This window comes from Peromyscus californicus, unplaced genomic scaffold, assembly GCF_007827085.1.
Source record: "Peromyscus californicus insignis strain IS unplaced genomic scaffold, ASM782708v3 Scaffold_11__1_contigs__length_118956290, whole genome shotgun sequence".
Lineage (NCBI taxonomy): Eukaryota > Metazoa > Chordata > Mammalia > Rodentia > Cricetidae > Peromyscus > Peromyscus californicus.
The window spans coordinates 118,181,948-118,188,552 of NW_026294402.1; the positions used below are offsets into that span (position 1 = coordinate 118,181,948).

General features: G+C 44.3%; 1 protein-coding gene across 1 annotated transcript in view; it reads left to right on the plus strand.

Moving 5' to 3' along the window:
• Positions 1 to 6,605, plus strand: part of Limd1 (LIM domain containing 1) — a 62,265-nt gene that overhangs the window by 24,105 nt on the left and 31,555 nt on the right. The gene's annotated exons all lie outside the window — the stretch shown is intronic.

The following is a 6,605-nucleotide window of genomic DNA, read 5'->3' on the forward strand; positions in this document are numbered from 1 at the left end:
TGTTTTGGGGATGGTCACACTGTATAGCCCAGCCTAGGTTGGCCATGAGCTCAAGATCCTTTGCCTTAGCTTCTCCTGATGGCATCATTTTATTTAAAGCCTCCCCATCACAAGTTGCCATCCACGCTGGCCCTGGAGTAGGCCAAGGAAACTTTTAGGGTCCACCTAAGCCAGTGATGGACAGGGAGGAGGTGAGGATTCTGTTCTAACTGAAAACTGCTTTGGTAAAGCTGCTTTGTGGCCTTGCTATAGCTTCCACCTTTACAGAGAGTAGGGAAGATACCAGGGCCAGAAACCAAATCTGGTTTTTGGCTTTGAGAGTTGGGGAGATAACTTAATATCAGTTTGAAGCAACTGCTTTCACAAGGAATGTTGAAGACCAGGCATTTGGTCTGTTATACTGTGTTACTGGCTCTCAGTTATCTTCCTGGAACTGCTGCAGGGGCTGAGACACTGGCCCACCACAAACCATATCTGTAACTTTTGTCAGTTATGTATTTAAGAAATATTTGTTTATTTTACTTTATGTGTATGTGCTTGAGTATTTGTATTATACCACATGTAAGCAGGAGTCCAAGGAGGTCAGAAGAGGTGTTAAATCCCTTGGAACTGGAGTTACAGGTGGTTCTGAGCTGCCATGTGGGTACTGGGAACCAAATCCCGGTTCTCTGCAAGAGCAGTAATGCCCTTAATTGCTGAGCCATCTTCCAGCCTGTTAAGTATTTTTGAGGTTCCATTAATACTTTTTTTTTTTTTTTTTTTTTGGTTTTTCGAGACAGGGTTTCTCTGTGTAGCTTTGCGCCTTTCCTGGATCTCACTCTGTAGCCCAGGCTGGCCTCGAACTCACAGAGATCCACCTGGCTCTGCCTCCTAAGTGCTGGGATTAAAGGCGTGCACCACCACCGCCCGGCCCATTAATACTTTTTTTTATTTTGAGAAAATCTGGAAAGCATTGCCATATATGAAGAGAGTTAGGCCCATGTAACCTGTATATCACAGTGCTGTTGTATTAGTTACTTTACTTGTTGCTGAGACAAAATGCTGGACAGAAGCAATTTAAGGAAAGGAGGGCTTATTTTGGCTGTTTGAGGGTACAGTCTATCATGGTAGGGAAGTCACAGCAGTAGGAACTTGAGGCAGCTGTTCACATGACATCCACATTCAGGAAGCAGAGGTGAGGGTGCTTAGCTCTTTCTCCTTGTCATTCCTCTGGGACCCCCGCCTATAGGATGATGCTATCCACAGTTAGAATGGATCTTCTAACCTCACTTTACCTAGTCTCCCTACAGACATGTTCAGACATTTGTCCCTTGAGGGATTCTAGGTCTTGTGACATTGACAATACTAATCATCATAACCACTAGCGTGAAGATCAAATGTGGCATCAGCAATGATAACAACAGAAATGACCAAATATCAGGTTTCCTTAGTGGAGAACTTTCTGTTTAGTTCTGGTATGTCGAGAGGCTCTTTGGGAACCCTGTGACATTGCTTTAACCTCTCAAAAGACACTGTGGTATAACAAATCAAAGTGCTGGTGGCTTCTGTGCTTGGCACCCAGTTTTTCTTCTCCATCACATGGAAACTTCTGGCCAGCTAACTGCCTGAGACCCTGGCCACCAACTGTGGCCTCTCAGATGAGAGGTGCATTGTAGAAGTAACCATCTTATTAAATAAGAAACACAGAGCCAATGCAAAGATGAAAGCCCAAGAGGTCAGAGCAATAGCTAAGCGCTAAAAACCTTACCCTTCACTGCCATTTGTCCTCCTCAGCAAGAGAGCTACTTCCTGTCTGTTTGTCTTTTTTATAGACTTTCTATTCTGCCTTCTCATTGGTTGTAAACCCAACCACATGACCTCCTCGTCACTGCCTGTCTATACAGACCTCCAGGTCTTCTGTGGTTGGTATTGAGATTAACGGCGTGTGTCCCCATGCTGGCTGTATCCTTGAATACACAGAGATCCGCCTAGCTCTGCCTCCCAAGAGCTGTGATTAAAGGTGTGCACCACCACCGCCCAGCTTCTGCTATAGCTTGCTCTTAGCTCTGCCCCCCAGGCAACTTTATTTATTGACATACAAATAAAATCACATTTCAGTACAAATAAAATATCACCATAGTGCATGCAGGGTGAAGCAGGGTAGGATCTTTGTTTTGCAGAGGTTCAGGGAGTGGATTACCCCAGTAGACCTAGGCCTCATCAGTCAGTGACAGTTGTATAGCCTCCTAGGGAAGCCTCACCTTCTGGAGTCTTAGCTAAATGGTGAATTCTATTGGCAAGATCCTAGAAGAAAATAAACCAAAACGAAGAATGGCATACTAATGTCTACTGACTGAACTAATGCTCTTTCAACAACTTATTCAGTGCTCAAATTCCTAGATGGTCCAATGAAGCAGAGGCCTGAGCATACGTTTTATTCAGGGTTCCTCCATGCCCAAGGTGCCATGAGGAGAGAGGTGGACTTGGGCTCTTCCTCAAAGCTTCAGGAAAGGGCTTTGCTGTTATCTGTGGATTTGTTGTATACTAAATGTGAAGACAGCATTTGGGATGAACAGAGTCCTTTGGCCTTTGTTGTGTGACAATACTTTTCCTGGGGAAATGAAATACACATATCTATTCACCTCAGATAGGGAGCCCAAAGTACCAACAAAGTCCAACTTGAACCAATGAGTTTTATTGGGGTTATGTATAGTAGTATGAATGAGGGGTTACTAACAGGATTAGAAATGACTCAAAGACAGCTGCATCTCCAAAGCCCACCCATCATAGGTGACAGCTCATAAAGCTGGGAACCTGGAGCATGTACTGCACAGCCTGCAGGCAGCTCAGCAGGTTGGAAAGCATCCTTTCCAGCTGCCCTAGTTGGTCTAAACCTCTTCCAGGTAGCTCAGCTGGTGTCTGCTTCTCCCAGGCAGTGGGTCTTGTCTAAGAACCTTCTTTGCCTCCAGCTTGTCAGAGAGTATTTACAGCATTTGTTGCTTTCTCTGGCAGGGAGGGGCCTGGTGAATCTGGTCAGTTTCAGGGACTTCCTGAAGTTATTTTGAGTTGTTTATCTTCCCAATTAAGGAGTTTCCTTACAGGATATTATGTTTCAATCTTGCAGGAAACTTGCACAACCTTTTTTTTAATCTCTTACTTCCTCAGCCCTTATGAGGCCTGTACAGTGGACCAGAAAAGTCACAGATGTTGAGTAAGCCTAACTTTGGAGCTTTCTGATTCATCTTTGAACTTCAATTTTTCATTTGTCAAGTGATGATCGTATCTAGGGTGTCAGATTATTATTAAATATAATTAATAATATGTTAAGATAACATATTTAATAATGATATTAAAAATAGTGCAGAGCTTGGCACATGTTTAATGGATGTTCATTCAGAGGATGGAACCCCAGAGACTGGATTGATCTTTGGCTTAAAACAGCCCAAAATTTAAAAAAGAAAATAAATAGATAAAACGTAGGAACCAAAGATTTTCATGAGACTCAGGCACAACAGTAGTTGCTAGAGAAGTGCAGCTGGAAGCCACAGTGAGGTTCCACCATACACCTGTTGAAATGGATAGCATTAAAAGTTATCTGTACCAAGTATTGCCAAATATGTGGAGAAACTAAGTCACCTAAACTGCTGGTGGAATGTCAGATGATCTCCCTTCAGAAAACAGTTGGGCAGGGATTGAGGATGTGGTTCGGTTGATAGAGTGCTTGTCTAGCATGCAGGACGTTCTAAGAGGCCCTGGGTCCCATCCCCAGCACACACAGATGTGTGATCTCAATATGTGGGAGGCGGTGGAAGCAGGAGGCGCAGAAGTTCAAAGTCATTCTTGGGCACATGTGTAGTGTGAGGCTTGCCTGGGCTATGTGAGACCCTGGTTTGTTTGCATGCTTTTTTTTTTTTTTTTAAAGGAAATGGTTGAACAGTTTCTTAGGAAGTTGACCACACACCAGCTGTGAGATCTGATCATTCTGCTTCTAGGGCTTTACTCCAGAGACAAAGAAGTCTAGATCTAGGTCTGTACAAAAATTCATGCCCAAATGTTGATAGCAGCAATGTGGAAAGCCCCCAAGTGGGAACATATCTCCGTGATTGGATGAGTGGGCAAGTGCAGTGTAGTCTGCTCCTACACCTGAATACTACATGGCAACAAATAGGAACTATTGATATCCATTAGGACAGAGTAAATCTCAAAATAATTATGCTGTGACAGAAACCAGATAAAGAGTTATAGACCAGGTGTCACTTATATAAATTCTTGACACAAACTAGTCTATGATGATAATAAACACCTCCATGTTGCCTAGGGAAGGGAGCTCAAGAGAGTGGATTACATAAGAAGGGGAGGACATGGGACTTATTGGGGTGGCAGACATGCTTGCTTTCTTTATTGTGCTTTTTCTGTAGGCATTTGTCAATGTCAACATGTATCAAATCACACTTTAAATGTAGACAGACTGGCAAGATGCTCAGTGACTAACAGCATTTACCACTAAATCTGGTGACCTGAAGTTCTATCCCAGAACCCACATGATGAAAGTAGAGAACAGACTCCCAAAAGTTCTTCTCTGACCTCTGTATGTGTACCATGCTATGTACACACACACACACACACACACACACACACACACACACACACACATGAAATAACAAATGTGAACAGCAATTATGGTTCACACCTGTGAACCTAGCACTCGGGAGGCTGAGACAGGAGTATTGATAGGAGTTTGAGGTCAGCCCATGCTATACAGTGAGATTTTTTTTCTCAAAAAACAGAAATAAATTAGTAAATTAATTAGTCTCTCACTTTGGAGACTGGATTAAAGGGTAGCTAGTTTGCAGGGAAAAGCATCCACCTTTCCCTTTTGTCTCCTATTCCTCACTCATTTTCCTTGTGACTCAGTAATAGCTGTTGACATTTCCTTTCTTTTCAGGTGTTTGTGTAAATCCAGTGGCCACAGAATTGCGTAAAGTCAGGAAAGTCAACAGCTTGCTCTTTTTCTCTTCTGTTGAGCTTCAGCCCCCATACAGCACCCCAGGGCCCCTTTGCCCACTGTGGGAGAACAGTTTCCCCTAGGGTAGGCTGAATCCAGTCATCGTTGTTCTTCATCCCATTGCAGCATCTGGAAAGCCTGTCTCCAAGTGATAGAGAAGTGTTTATAGTTGAACAAATGCTGTGTAGACTATTGGGCAAAAGGACAGGGCACAGAGCTGCACTGTCACTTGCAGAAGCATTCATTTTTATGGGAAGGGCCTTGTGGTTGAGGTTTTGGGAAGAAATGGCCTTTGGGATGGACGTGGGGGCAACAAGGCAAAATGGGAGGTAGGCCAGGCTGGCAGTGGGAGGACAGGAACATCCTGTTCTTGGGTCTGAATCCTGAGCAGGACAGATGATCAAAGTGAGGAAGGAGCCCCATCTCTTCATGAGGTGTGGTGATATATTGTGTACCCTAATAAAATTTGCCTGAAGATCAGAGAACAGAACAAGCCACTAGATTAAACATAGAGGCCAGACAGTGGTAGCACACACCTTTTACCCTAGCACTCAGGAGACAGAGATCAAAGCCACCCTGGACTACATGAAATTGACTCAGTCTAGGAGAGAAAACAGAGCCAGGCAGTGGTGGCACACACCTTTAACCCCAGGGAGTGATGGCTGGGCTGAGAAAGGTACATAAGGCATGAGGAGACAGGAACTAAAGGCTTTTCGGCAGAAGCATCCCTTTCAGCTAAAGGCTTGTTCCTTTGTCTCTCTGATCTTTCAGCTTTCACCCCAATCTCAGGCTCCAGGTTTTTTTATTATAAGACCGTTTAGAATTCATGTAACAACGAGGTGCCCACATACATAGCATGAATAGGCACACAGAGATAAGATGGGTTCAGATTCCATATTTCAAACCTACCAGCAGTGTGATCTTTCTAGAAATTTGCTTGTGAGGAGGAGGTCGTAAGGCCTCTTTTTTTTTTTTTTTTTTTTTTTTTTGGTTTTTCGAGACAGGGTTTCTCTGTGTAGCTTTGCGCCTCTCCTGGAACTCACTTGGTAGCCCAGGCTGGCCTCGAACTCACAGAGATCCGCCTGCCTCTGCCTCCCGAGTGCTGGGATTAAAGGCGTGCGCCACCACCGCCCGGCTATCGTAAGGCCTCTTTTATGAAGGTCTGTATGATAGGCACACGTTTCCCAGAGTGTGAATCACAGCTCACTTTTTTTTTCCTACCATTTCTCTCCAAGAGGAACTTTTCTATCCATTTGCCACTCATCATCCACACCAAATACTTGTCCTACTAATGTGGCTTTGTATGGGATGTTCCTTACTCCATGAACAACAGTTTGAACATGGCGTTTCCTTCCTTGATTTGTGTCTGTGCTTGGCAGTCCACATGGTGAGGAACGATGCTAGTAGCCCAAAGCAATGGAGTCAGGATCTGAGAGGGAGACAGGAGGCTAGAGGCAGTAGGAAACAGGCCTCAGATAAGGAAGAATTAGAAGAGGGCATTTCTGGGCAGGGTACAGAAAGTGGGGAAGGCCTGCTGTCTAGCCAGTCCTGGAAGGCTGCTGGTCATGAGGGTCCCCTTGGAGATGCCATCCATTTTGCCCTAAATCTTATGAGCAAGATT